The following is a 15,113-nucleotide window of genomic DNA, read 5'->3' as shown; positions in this document are numbered from 1 at the left end:
GGACTTTTTTGGCAGCACCTTCCAAAGAGGCAAGATCTTCCACAGGAAACAGCTAACCCTTTTTCTGAGGTGCATTCATGGAGCCACACAACCCAGGTATCATATATTTCCTACCTTTTGTATAAAAAGCTTCATGAAAGAAAAGCAGCAGGCCAGGGCACAGCCCCAGATCCAACTAGGCTTTGGCTCCTGCCAAGGACGTGAGCTCAAAGAGACTGAAGGTCAGAACCACTTGCCTGGCTGCTCTGCATGGGCCTCCCCTCCCCTCTGCCAGTGCCTGCTCCAGAAAAACAGGCAATGCCTATCCATCCTCTGGAGCAGGGAGAAAGATGCAGAAACCAGTCTCAAGACCACCATCCAAAAAATAATAATTCAATCTATGGCTTTGTATATGTTGCCATGAGGGGGAGGAGGCAAGAAGAGGAGGGTGTTGTTTTTGAAAATAAAAAATAGTTCATTGCAGGCCTTGGCAAGGTTTTGAGACAGGTTGAGCAGAGCTCTTGGGGCCTGCAGATACCATCTTGCTTGTCCCCTTGAATCAACTTGATTCTTCTTTCACATCGCCTCTGTCTCTGCGCTACACAAAGTGGAAATCCTTCCAAGTCAGGTCAGCTTCATTGTTGAAGCTGTGAAGGGGAAGCATCTACAGTTCATGCAGCCTGGGCCTCTTTCATCTGGGGGATTCAATTTGCATAGTTTGTGCTGCCAGATCCATCACACTAAAGTATAGAAACCACATTAAGCTCCCTGTCTAGTTTTGGCTGACATCTCTGTGCAGGGAATCCAAGCCAACTCATAGGCTTGCCAGCTTTCCACAGTTGGAAGGTCACACTTAATTTCCCTGCCCCAGCACCTCTTGATTTGCTCCCTCTACTCATGAATGTATTCAAAGGACTTGATGTTGTTAATAGCAAAGACCCAAAGGAAGCCTTCTCCTGTCTGCATGTACCGGTCCCACATGCACTGTCCCCTTCATGGCCTGCTGTGACCAAGATGTCTCTCCATCAATCATGACTAGCTTTCTGTAGGAATCCTGTATCGTAGGATCATACTCATCAACAAAATGTTTCTGGAGAAGCTGAATGGTCCAGGCACTTTCACCAGTGCCTCCTGTTCCAGCTACTGCTAGCTTGTACTCTGTCATCATCTGGTCAACCCCAGTTCTGGGTACCCTCAAGGGACCAACTGTCTGTTGTCCTCCCCTGCCCTCCACTGTCTATGAGGCAATAATAATAATAATTTATTTCTAACCCCGCCCATCTGGCTAGGTTTCCCCAACCACTCTGGGTGGCTTTCAACAGAACATTAAAAACAGAATAAAACTTCAAACATTAAAAACTTCCCTAAACAGGGCTGCCTTCAGATGTCTTCTAAAAGTCAGCTAGTTGTTTATTTCCTTGACATCTGATGGGAGGGCATTCCACAGGGTGGGCGCCACTACTGAGAAGGCCCTCTGCCTGGTTCCCTGTAACCTCACTTCCTGCAGTGAGGGAACTGCCAGAAGGCCTTGGAGCTGGACCTCAGTGTCCGGGCAGAACGGTGGGCAAGGAGATGCTCCTTCAAGGCTGAACGATGGGGGTGGAGATGCTACTTTCCTTGCAATGCAGGGGAAAAAAGCTTCACCCCCTTTTTTTAGTTCTTTATTTATACATTTCATTTAACATTTCAAAATTTGACTTCCTTCCCCCTCTTTCTGCAGTTCCTTAAATTTATTTTTTCATATCTTCAGCATATCCAATTTAATTTAACTTGCTCGTTTAATTGTCTACTGTAAATATACTCTTATAAAACAGCAGGTTGTTACAATAACCATGCTAATGTTTGTATCCGTTTACAATTTATCTGTAAATATTCAATAAACAATTTCCATTCATTTATAAAAAGTTTGTTATCCTGATTTCTTATTCTTCCGGCAAAGCTGCACTTTCCCCAGGGGAGTAAGCAGGGCCTTTTAAAGGCAGAGAAAATGGAAGAAATGCAAAGTTTGCATGGGGATCAGTCCCCTGGATAGATCCACAGGTCCATCTGTCCCTTTGCCTTAAGGAGACAAGTTGTTATTAGTCGATTTCCTGTTGGTTTGATGCGGTAGTGAACTTTTCAATTAGGCAATAGAGACCCCTTCTTGTAGCACCATCCACACACTGGCACCCAAAATCAAGGTGCTCACTGGCGGAGGGGCAGGCTGTTACAGTGGTGGTGTTGGCTTGGACCATTGGTCGGCAAACTAATGTCTGGGGTCTGGATCCTGGCCAATTGCCTTCTGGATCCGGCCCGTGGATAGTCTGGGAATTGCCGCGTGGATTGGCGTGGGGATTCTGATTGTTTGGGCTGTGCCATTCCCCTCACCCACCCACCCACCCACACTGCGGTGGCGCCTCCTCCCTCCCTCCTCCTGGCTTATTCCCGCCCTGCCTAGAGGAGGAAGGGGGCTGGGCTTTGTTGAGCCACAGTTGGCTGAGTGCCATTTTAAGCAGCCCCTCTCTGGAGTCAGCCCTTTCACGCCGCTCATCGTCCCTCCGCTGCCGCTGCTGCCAGCCCCTGCCGCTCGCAAGGCACAGGTAAGCAGCCACTGGGATTCATCCGGTGCTGTGGACAAGGGAGGGGAGAGTCGGGGGGGGTTCAAAATATAGTCCGGCCCCCTGCAAGGGGGGCCCCTGTGAAAAAAGTTTGCTGACCCTGGCTTGGACAATGTGTGTGGGCAAGGTGAGTCTCAAGCAATGAGCCGCCCACACACACTCGCTCACTTGCTTCCTTTTGGTTTTGGCATCATATTTCCCTGGAATAGAGACCAAGAAAAGGTACCTAACTAGGTAAACAAGTGAGCAGCACCCAGCCAGCTTCTTGAAATTTATGCCTTTGCACACAATTGAAAGCTCATTCGTGCCTCTAATCTCTAGCTAAGTGTGGTGCTAAATGCTAATCTTTTTGAGGCTGCGGGCCAATACTTTTACAAATTATGCCTGTCCAGCTCAGCTTTCTTACTGAGTTCCCATAGTATCACATTCTTTAGATGATCTTTAGAGTGCTGTACTTGTACCCGTTTGGCCTGACTCTGGGAGAGAGCGAAGAATGTTTTTCTCAGTTCCCACTTCGGTTCAGGGACTGCATACTGGAAGCCACTTTGAAGGGATTCCCATGGAGGAAATAGACATTCCGAAGGAAATAAGAGTGTATGCAAGAGAACAAAAATAAGATGAAAGATTTATAGTTTTGGATTCTTTGTCTTTGTTTTTTCAGCCAAGGAGAAAGTATTGCTGCACAGAAGAACAAAATAAATACCAGCTAATTCTGAGATAGGCCCATAGACTCCCCTGCCCACCCCCCGATCCTGCCTGCCCCTCTGCCCATTTTGGAGCACAGAAATCTAAATTTTACAACAGCTAAAAATTTATTGGGAAGGAGCCCTGCAGATGTTATTCATAAATTAAATTAATATTTGAGGGTGGGTGCAGCACCATGGCAGTAAGATCCACTCCTGGTGGACTTAGAGCTTATCCACAGTTACCTTTCCTCCACTCTTTCATTCTCTTTGAAAACCCAATCTTTCATGGTCAATTGGAGCAAACCTAAAGTGCGGGGAACCCACAGTGGTGTTTGCTCCAATTGAGCACTAATGTAATGGTTGGGTCTCTCCAACAGAAGCGAGACAAGTCTGAGTTCTGCCCCTTCCTCTTCCCACTTTTAAAGCCCCACTTATACTTCCTTTCCTGTTCACGCCTCCCATTAATTCTTGCAAGCCTACACGTCTTGGGATAGGCTATTTCCGGTGGCCCTCCCTCTGAGTCCAAGCTTAAACTGTCAGTCTGTGTCTTCTCCCTGGAACTCCCCCCTTCCTTCTCCTTGTTCTCGGAACTTAGGCTTCTACTGCCACTTGGCTGCTCCTCCCTCATTCCGCATTCCTGCCTAATTAACTCCTCCTGTCTCTCCAAGCTCTCCCCCTCGGTCAGCAATGGGACACAGCTGACAACTAAAGAGCAGGACACCCATAATTCCTGGATGTAGTAAATGTTAGAATTTAACTGTGGTGCCTAGAACTGGACACAGTACTCCAGGTATAGCATCTAGATCAAGGGAAGTAATAGTACCACTGTAGTCTGCTCTGGTCAGACCTCACCTGGAGTACTGCGTCCAGTTCTGGGCACCACAGTTCAAGAAGGATACTGACAAGCTGGAATGTGTCCAGAGGAGGGCAACCAAAATGGTCAAAGGCCTGGAAATGATGCCTTATGAGGAACAGCTTAGGGAGCTGGGCATGTTTAGCCTGGAGAAGAGAAGGTTAAGGGGTGATATGATAGCCATGTTCAAATATATTAAAGGATTCCATATAGAGGAGGGAGAAAGGTTGTTTTCTGCTGCTCCAGAGAAGCGGACACGGAGCAATGGATTCAAACTACAAGAAAGAAGATTCCACCGAAACATTAGGAAGAACTTCCTGACAGTAAGAGCTGTTCGGCAGTGGAATTTGCTGCCAAGGAGTGTGGTGGAGTCTCCTTCTTGGCAGGTCTTTAAGCAGAGGCTTGACGGCCATATGTCAGGAATGCTTTGATGGTGTTTCCTGCTTGGCAGGGGGTTGGACTGGATGGCCCTTGTGGTCTCTTCCAGCTCTATGATTCTATGATTCTATTATTCTTAATCAGTGCTTGGAATATTGAGATAGGCTGTCAGATGCTGGATTTAGCAAAGTGCTAAAATGCAGGCTGAACCACTTTTTCTGTGCTCAGGGAAGTGCCTGAGAGAAAGGCCATTAGCTCACAGAACAAAGACAGGGAGATGTGGCATCAGCAAGGCAAAGACTGTTTCAGATGGAGGAAGCCTTCCCTGAGTAGAGTACAACATCCTGGCAGCATCCTGGCTACTGAAGTATCCTCCCTTCCCTCCATATTGGCATACTTCATGGAAAGGCAGGTTTTTGGGGGAGGTAGGTGGTGGCAAAATTTAATTTTCTGTGCTGTCCGTTTCCAGTAACATTTTGCTCCCCTTCCACCTTCTGAGAAGTTAGGCTTAGGGGTAATGAGCTATGTCTGTAACAGAGTTGATGGGGGCTCATGCCAACAAATTACAAAACACGAGCCACTTTGCAATGATGCGCCAGCTCCAGATGCCAACATGGCACAATTAGCCTTAATGCTAGAGCACAAGTTTGCGAAGGTATTTTTAATCCTCTGCCAGATGCTCCTCTTGTCTTGGGATAGATTTATCTCAGCAGATGTAAAAGCATTTATCCCCCCTCTGCAGTGCTTTATTGTTCTTTAATAAGAGGATCTGCAATCCAGCGTACGCTGCTGTTCTTTAGAGAACTGGAGAAGCTGGCAAGTGCTGCTGCAGACCCGGACTTTTGAGTTTCTGTGAGACTTTCACCCTGACAGCACAATCCTGTTTTCTTGGAATTAAACCTCACCAAGCTCCATGGGGCTTACTCCCAGGAAAGTGCACATAGACATGGCTTTCATTTACAGTATTTCAGCTTCCTTCACTAGGGAGAGAATTCCCTCATTTCTAACGGCATCGCTTGCCTATCTGACACTGGATAGGCAAGATCACTAAGGGCAGTTTAGTTAACACATCTGACACTACACTGTACTTAAAATTAGGAAGGGTAAAAGGGGCGACTTCACCCACCATTTTGATGCATCCAAAAGTTCACCTGCATCAGCACAACCAGACACTTTCACCTGCCTCAGCTGTAACAAAACATCTCTCTCCCATATCAGTCTCTACAAGCTCAGCAGGTGCTGTAGCTTCCCAACAGTTTGACTTCATCCCTGAAAGTGCACTTTTATTTTATTTTTTTATGATATTCCATTTTATACATTTCAGTAATTTTACAATCATTTCAACATTTCAAAACTTGACTTCCTTCCCCCTCTTTCTGCAGTTCCTTAAATTTGTTTTTTATATTTTCTGCGTATTCCAAATTAAATTAATTTCCTCATTTATTCCTCTACTTTAAATATATACTCTTATAAAACTATCCTGCCAATATTCACTAAACAATTTCCATTCTTTAATTTTTTAAAAATTGTTATCTTGATTTTTAATTTTTCCGGTAAGTTTTGCCATTTCTGCATATTCCATAAGTTTTTGTATCCATTCTTTTTTTACTGGGACTTCTTCTTCTTTCCATTTTTGGGCAAGTAACATTCTTGCTGCTGTGGTCACATACATAATAAATTTCTATACATTTTGGGTAGTTCTGTTCCTATAATTCCCAAAAGGAAAGCTTCTAGGTTTTGGTTTTTTTTTTTACAAACGTTATTTTAAACACCCTTTTGCAATTCATTATACAGTGGTCCCTTGACTTACAAACTTAATCCGTTCCGAATGCACATTCGTAGGTCGAAAAGTTCGTAAGTCAAAACGTGGCTTCCCATAGGAAAAAAAAAATTCAGAAAAATTCGTAAGTTGAGAAAACCGCATGTAAAAATTCGCAAGTTGGGGAAACTGCATTTAAAGCCACCAGCAGTTTCCGTTCAGATGTAGAAAAATTCGTAAGTGTGCAGCCATTTGTCCCGTTCGTAAGTCGAAACCTACAGATGTCGAGTAATTCGTAAGTCAAGGGACCACTGTAGATCATTTACCAGTAAGCTTTAACCTTACTACAAGACCACCACATATGATAAAAAGAACCTTCTTTCTCTTTACATTTCCAACACTTATTTGATTTTGATTTATACATTTTTTGCCAATTTGCTCGGTGTTAGGTACCATCGATAGAACATTTTCATATAATTTTCTCTTAAACCATAGCATGCTGTAAATTTTACATCCATATTCCACAATCGTTCCCATGCTTCCATATCTATATTATAACCAATATCTATTGACCCAGTGTATCATTGAAGATTTTACTTGCTCATCTTTTGTCTCCCAAAGTGCACTTTTCCACTGTCTCCCAAGACAAACCAATGGATGCTTACCAAGGGTGTGATTTTGTACATATGACAAGAGATACCAATGATGACAAAATAGTCCTATTGCCAGAGTGGACCTAAAAACGCCTATCTTCAGCCAAAAAGCAGTTAGCTAGATGGGGGTGGTTTGTCAAGCCATTCAACTGAACATCAATGCTTAACTTTGCTGTAGGCCTTGGTTTTTTGCCAAACACAGTCTGGACCTGGCACTCAACAAAGGGAGCTTAGGTGGAGAAGAACAGATGACTGGCTTTCTCTGCTGTTGTCTTAAAAAGTTCCTTTATATGATGGTTTGTTATTTATGTTTTAATGTTGTTATAAGGGTGTGAGGCTGTAGTAGTGTGACTAGTTGGGCAAAAGGCAGGGAGAGCAGCTGTAGTTAGGCCAGAGCTAATGATGGGCATAACCAATTAATTCTAGTTTTGCTCCCATCCTCTTCCCACCTGCTGAGTTCTATAACAGAAACACTGGGACTAAGGAGGAGGAGTGGTCAGGTAGCCCATCCTCTGGAACGGTTGTAAATAGGGAAGTAGGCAAGCTGAGGGTGCACTGAGGTTGGTGGGGCAGTGGCCCATTTGCTCTAATGGACCTCTGTCTAAAGGGATGTTGGTTGTCCTCCTGTGGCTTGGCTCCTTGTACTGCAACACATGGATATAAGGATAGCTCTGCTAGAGCTGATCAAGGTTCTGTCAATACAGCAACCCTCCAGCAATACTTTGAGGAAGCCACAGGGAAGGCATGAAGGAAACAGTCCTTTGCATCTGCTTGTATAATCTGTTATTCCGAGACTTAATGCCTCTGGATCCAGAAGTTCCATTGTGCTGCCAAGTCCAACAGTGGCTGCTAACAAGTGTGTTCTGAAATAAAACATCACAGTGGGGAATGCTCCTGTTTAGCCAACTAGCCATGCCTGTTTCCAGGATACGTCATTCTAATTTTCTGTTTCTCCTCCATCAACACGTCCTTTAAACATGGTCAGTCCTCACTGAGCTCTGTTGGAAATGCCCCCTTTAGAATTCTAGTCCTTTTTTGTACTTCTGCAAACCTTGGCGTCCCCCTTAACCTGCCGATGCCTCCCTCTTGTACAAAACTGGTGTGTGGTTTTCCATCAGGCTGCCTCAGTGAGAGAGATGAGGAGCCAGGCTCATTCCATTCGGCTTGCCAAAAGACCAACTCTACCAAACTGCCTGAGTTTGCGTTCTTCTTCTTCCCTCCCATCCCCTTTTCCTTGTGTGTTGTGTGTTGTGTTACTTACTTTATTTTAATTGATTGTATATATGCCATTCTGACATACTCTTTGGCTAAAGAGTTGGGTAAAAATGTTCTAAATAGAGGGAAAAAATCATTGAAAAATAATTTATTTATATAGGCTTCTTTTTAACCTTTGCTGATCTTATCTGTGCTTTACTGGCCATTGTTTTATGTGGAAGGGTGTGGTTGTTTTATTTAAGGGGGTTTATAATTTTTTTCCTAAATAAATAAAAATAAGCAAGAACATGCTATTAGTGCATAGAATGGATCAGTCTATCAAACACCCTTTTAAAGATGATAAACGGAAGATGATAAAACTGTTCCTTTCTGGAAGAGAAAGCTTTTCCTTTCCCAGTACCAAAGTGTAGAACGTATTTGGATTTCACTGCCTCCGAACCATTAGGTCAGCCTGATTGATGGAGCAGCTGTGCTCTTGTTTATATATGTAAGAGTGGTGTTTATCTTGCATAAGTGCTTCTTATAAACATGGGAGCTCCAACATCTTCAGTCCCTTTTGTGGCTTTTGGATGCATTAACTGCATTGATTGGAAAATGCAAGTCTCTCCAGCTGTACTTTGAACAACTCAGTTTGAGGATGCAGAACTTTCATCCTATCAAGCCTACTCGCTAACATTTTGGCATGCACAAAGTCCCGCCCATCTTGTTTGTTTGCTAAGGAGTGAAAGAGAGAGAGTGCTTGCGTGTGTGTGTGAGAGAAAGAGAGAACTTGATCTTCCCAAACTTTTCAAAACTTTGAAAAGAGAGACGAAAAGGCCCAATTATTTTGCCAACCTCATTCAAAGGCCAAACTTTTGTTTAATGCATGCTTATTTTTATGTTTATTGTTTTGTAAATCATTGCCACAGCATGCATGCAAACAATTCTTTATCTAGCCGGTCCTTATTCCATCAACCTCATGTCTGCTGAAAATTGACAAAGCAGTCAGGGTCCATCTTGGTTTCCAGACACCATGTTGAGCTTACAAGTGCCGGCAGATGCACAAAATCTTGTTTAGTCTTGCATGCTGAATGCATCCGACATGGATGCTGTGGGCAGAAAATAAATGGGAAATGTTGGCAGAGCTCCCTTCCGTCTGCCTTCCATGACTATAGAGGGGTCATTTGTATTCCAAGCAGCAAGGAATATATATATATATATATATATATATATATATATATATATATATACACACACACACACACACACACACACACACACACACACACACACACACACCTTTTCTGGGAAAGAGATACTTCAGTATAATGAGATCTGCATTGCAATCCAATTTGCGTACAGGAGTACAGAGATTAAGCCAAGAAGGCTAAGTTCTATCCTAATGTGGCTCTTTGAGATTTTTGTTAGTGATGCTTCCTGTCCATTACATGTACTGTGGTTATTGTAAGTAAGGCAATTTTGTTATGAGGCTCAAGATAAAGGGGTCATCTGTATTGCCATTTCTCCATTGGCTTTTGGGGGCTCACCTGTTGACACAGACTTGCCCTTGATTTATTGGCTGACCCATGCCAGAGACGTACCCAAGCTTCCCTTGGAAACCCACCACAACTCATTCCCATTCCACACCCCTTCCTGTCCCAAACTTGCCTGGCCGTGGCATGAAGGACAGGAAGGCTTGTGGTGGGTCCTCCATGACACCTTAACTGAGGCTCCGTGGCAAGTCCTCTCACTGCCAGTAGGTAAATCAATAGGAAAGCTCCACCTGCATCATATTTGATCTGCAATGGCTCCTTCATGTATTGCCAAGAAACCACTTAATACCCCTGTGATGAAACGATTAAAACCCCATTGCCATTTGTTCCAATTCAGCGCTAAAGAGTGGGTTTTCCCGGAGGAAAGTGGCCAGGCAAAGGAAAGTGTGGATGAGCTGTGATTTCAGTAAAGCCTCATATCCCTTTGTGTGCAGAGGCCCTGTTAAAAGTTTAATTATAGCCCCTCGGTTACAATGCAGATGCTTCTTTTCATGAGTAGTAGCTGAACAAGCGAAAACGTTGGAGGGGATAGAGACTGACGGGTGAAATCTGCTGCTTCCTAAAAGCAGCGACAGGCTCCTTCACCCCCCTTTCCTAATTGCATCGTTTAAATTGCATTCAAAGCCATCCTACACAATAATTTTCAGAAGTGCTGCCTATGGAAGGAAGGCAGGATGAAAGGCTGAGGTGACTCAGACAAAATGAGAGGCAACTTCCATTCCTTCAAACATAATTCTCCTACTTTCCCCTTCCATTTAATGTGCCAGCTCAGTGGCATTGTGAGTTATATTACACTGACACCGAGAAAGAAGCCCATCCGTCCAGAAAACAGTAAAGCAAGTTCCTTCCTGGGAGTCAACACTGGGGCTGCAATTATTGAGGACACTTACTAGGAAGGAAGCCCCACTGAACAGACTCAGATTTTCTTTGGAGCAGAGATGGAAAACCCCTAGCCTGGGTACCTAATCTGCTACCCCCCATAACATGCTGCTTTTGATGGCAACAAAAAGTGGAGGGAATGGAAACAGAATATTTTAAGTCTCTCCACTCAGGCCAGCACCCAGATGAATCATTTGCTCATCTGCTGCACAAAGAACCTGAAGAAAGGAGGGGCTGTGACCTGTGTGTGTCCTGTGCTTGCATGTGCCATAATAATAATAATAATAATAATAATAATAATAATAATAATAATAATAATAATAAGTTATAGATCATAGAATCATAGAGTTGGAAGAGACCACAAGGGCCATCCAGTCCAACCCCCTGCCAAGCAGGAAACACCATCATAGCATTCCTGACATATGCCTGTCAAGCCTCTGCTTAAAGACCTCCAAAAAAGGAGACTCCACCACACTCCTTGGTAGCAAATTCCACTGCTAAACAGCTCTTACTGTCAGGAAGTTCTTCCTAATGTTTAGGTGGAATCTTCTTTCTTGTAGTTTGAATCCATTGCTCCGTATCCGCTTCTCTGGAGCAGCAGAAAACAACCTTTCTCCCTCTTCTATATGTCATCCTTTTATATATTTGAACATGGCTATCATATAACCTCTTAACCTTCTCTTCTCCAGGCTAAACATACCCAGCTCCCTAAGCCGTTCCTCATAAGGCATCGTTTCCAGGCCTTTGACCATTTTGGTTGCCCTCTTCTGGACACGTTCCAGCTTGTCTGTATCCTTCTTGAACTGTGGTGCCCAGAACTGGACACAGTACTTCATGTGAGGTCTGACCAGAGCAGAATACAGTGGTACTATTACTTCCCTTGAGCTAGATGCTATACTCCTATTGATGCAGCCCAGAATTGCATTGGCTTTTTTTAGCTGCTGCATCACACTGTTGAATCATGTCAAGTTTGTGGTCTACCAAGACTCCTAGATCCTTTTCACATGTACTGCTCTCAAGCCAGGTGTCTCCCATCCTGTATTTGTGCCTTTCATTTTTTTTGCCCAAGTGTAGTACTTTACATTTCTCCTTGTTAAAATTCATCTTGTTTCCTTTGGCCCAGTTGTCTAATCTGTTAAGGTCATTTTGAAGTGTGATCCTGTCCTCTGGGGTATTAGCCACCCCTCCCAATTTGGTGTCGTCTGCAAACTTGCTCAGGATGCATTCAAGCCTATCATCCAAGTCATTGATAAAGATGTTGAATAAGATTGGGCCCAAGACAGAACCCTGTGGCACCCCACTAGTCACTACTCTCCAGGATGAGGAGGAGCCATTGATGAGCACCCTTTGGGTTCGGTCAGTAAGCCAGTTACAAATCCACTGAATGGTAGCATTGTCTAGCCCGCATTTTACCAGCTTCTTTACAAGAATATCACGGGGCACCTTGTCAAAGGCCTTGCTGAAATTAAGATAGGCTACATCCACAGCGTTCCCTTCATCTACCAGGCTTGTAATTCTGTCAAAAAATGAGATCAGATTAGTCTGACATGACTTATTTTTCAGAAACCCATGCTGACTTTTAGTGATCACAGAGTTTCTTTCTAGGTGCTCACAGACTGTTTGCTTAATGATCTGCTCTAGAATCTTTCCTGGTATTGATGTCAGGCTGACTGGGCGGTAATTGTTTGGGTCCTCTCTTTCCCCCTTTTTGAAAATAGGGACAACATTTGCCCTCCTCCAGTCTGCTGGAACTTCGCCTGTTCTCCAGGAATTTTCCAAAATTATTATCTTTCCACTCTTGGCAGCTTCCAGCAAATTAAAACATCAAACACAGTCAAACATATACAAAAAACTTCCCTAAACAGGACTGCCTTCAGATATCTTCTAAAAGTCAAATAGTTCTTTATCTCCTTTACATCTGATGGGAGGGTGTTCCACAGGGCGGGCGCCACTACCAAGAAGGCCCTCTGTCTGGTTCCCTGTGATCTCATTTATCACAGTAAGGGAAACGCTGTGGAATTTCCAAAAGAAAGCATTTGTAAAAATTAAAAGAAAAATAAAAAATAATAAGTTGCATTACTGAAATAAATGCACTTTTCGACGATATTCTAATTTTCCGAGTTTCACCTGTAGGCATTTAAACATTTTGCACTCAGTTTGCAGAGTGCTCTTTGCTCATGCTATTTTGCATTTTCATTTTATAAATAATTCAGCTGCAGTCACGCCCATCAGGAAAAAAGCACAAGCAAAAATGATACAGTTTCACCTCATAAGTCATGGGAGCAACAATAGGAAGAAGGGAAGATTGTGGTCAGTTCAGAGTGGACCTGGCTCAAGGCTCGACCAAGCTCCATGCAGAACGATTGCAATGGCTAACAGACAGAAAAGGGGTCTGTTATTGTGTTACTAAACACTCTGTGAGCTTAGCAGGAGGTCTTCACCTATGCCACACACGACTAAATTTTCAGCCTGTTATCCCCTAATCTCTCATTTTGGTTTATCCCAGGGATGGGGAACACCCCCCCCCCACCTAGACTCCTCTGTTTGGTTCTTCTAGCCTCCCTGTTGTCATGACATTGGAGTCAGAGTTCTTCAAGAAATGAGCTTGAAGACTCTGAATCAGAAGGGCAATGGCATGCAGGGCTTCCTCCCCAAGAACAATTTCTTGGAGAAAGTTTGGCAGATGTGTGAATTGGCTGCAGTTCTTCCAAATGTACATATATTTAACACACAGCCCTCCAGATGCATGTCAGTATCACCTGTTAAGCACTCACCTGCCTGCTTTTTGTTGTTGTCATGGGATATTAATGTTTGTTTCCTTCCACTGTGAAGATGCTGAAAAGAACTTCAAATGCTGCTTTCAGGTTTTATCAGCTCTGAAGCTTTGTAATACATGGGCACCACCTGCTGGTCAAACAGTATGTTCCTTTGATTCAGGCTGTTCATTTCCTTTTATTTCCTGCCTTGCAAAAAGTTTGTTCCTGTTCAAACACTGAGTAAGTCTGACTCAGCACAATGCATGCAAAGTGTACATAGCTGCCAAGTCTCCCACTGAAAAATGCGGGATCAGCAGCAGCGCGGCACCGGAAGCCGCTGAGTTCCGGTGCCGCTTCGCCCATGCCTGGGCACAGAAAATCGGGCAGAGTGCCACCAGAAGTCGCTTCTATGCATGTCCGGAAGTTGCGTAGAAGCAACCTCCGGTGCCGCTCTACCCATGTCTGGTCACCGGAAATCGGGTAGCGCCAGCACCCAAAATGGAGCCTCTCTGGCAGGTAGGAAATCTGGGGGATTTCCAGGATTTTTTTCAATTCGGGAGACCAGCGGGAAACGGATTAAAATCCGGGGGTTTCCCGTGAAAAACGGGAGACTTGGCAGCTATGAAAGTGTATGATATGAAGCATATAAAGTAGCAGGGGATGGCCTGATGAGGTGGCGCCACCCACCTTACCACCAGTTGGTTGCATTGTTGCTGTGCAGGGAGATAGAGGGGGAAGGAGGAGGTGGTGATGAGGTTGGTGCAGTGCAAACCAGCTGGCAGGAGCTCTGAATGGGCTCTGCCAGTACATTTGCACCACATCAGACTCACTGCCACCTCATTCCTCCCCGTAAACAGTGGCGACCCAACTTACCAGAAGTCACCTGAGTGGTGGCGCTCCATCTGCCACTGATATAAAGACAGCCATGTTGCTCCTTGGTTCTGGCTGCCAGGAACCTGCGGGTTTTGTTGAAAGTGTGGTGAGGCAGAATTGGGCTGCAAGCCTATCTTTATTTTCTTAAACCATGGGGGCAGCAGCCAGTGTTTCTTTTTTCCTTTTATTTCCAGTGGTATTACCTGATGTCTCGTCACCTCAGTGGAACTTAGCTTGCAATCTGCACCTTGAAACTCATTCTGTCAGCAACACCTCATGGCTATAACAACCAGCCTAATTTTATTACTCCCATTTTGTCACATGACTCCCTCCTTTGTGTAACATCTTGCCTAATGAAGAGTTCTGGAGAATTTTTGTATTAGGGATTAGGTGGGTTTGTCCTAATAAAGGTATTGTCCAACTCCAGGCTTCTCTTCGCAAATTCAACTGACATCGGCTGTGATGGGTTTGGGGCACCAGTTAAAAGCATATTTATTCATCCAGGCTGTTGGTTAAGCTGGATGTGGAATTGGGCAGCTTGTTGTCTTGTTCAATGGCTGTAGATGACGTTCTTCTCTTTATTGGTTTTATGTAACTGGTTTTATTATTTATTACCTGCTTAATTTTTTATATTGCAGCCTGTTCTGGGATTAATGAAGAGCAGGCTATGAATTATTCAAGTGAAGAAACAACATTTTCTTTTATGGCAATAAATAAATGGGAAACATCTCACCAGATGGTGTGGGCAGCCCCTTCCAGTTCTGTTGTGATTACAGGCAAATGCTATGAAATATAGCCATCTAATTCATACAGTACCTCCTGCATGCAGTTCCATATGCAAAGAGGAAAATGTGTGTGCAAACTCTTCATCATATAGTTCAGTAGAAGAGTGTGGCTTATTTCACTTGCCAAAATGTGCCAAAATCAAGAACAAATACAATGACCAAACCAGA

General features: G+C 44.0%; 1 pseudogene; it reads right to left on the bottom strand.

The window, feature by feature from the left end:
- Window positions 1-603: 603 nt before the first annotated feature.
- Window positions 604-1,144, bottom strand: LOC118080035 (GTPase HRas pseudogene; annotated as a pseudogene).
- Between the last annotated feature and the right edge of the window lie 13,969 nt (window positions 1,145-15,113).

Source organism: Zootoca vivipara, chromosome 2, assembly GCF_965207765.1.
Source record: "Zootoca vivipara chromosome 2, rZooViv2.hap1.1, whole genome shotgun sequence".
NCBI classification, from domain to species: domain Eukaryota; kingdom Metazoa; phylum Chordata; class Lepidosauria; order Squamata; family Lacertidae; genus Zootoca; species Zootoca vivipara.
Note: the sequence above shows the minus strand (reverse complement) of the source record. Positions and strands in the feature narration are given on the sequence as shown.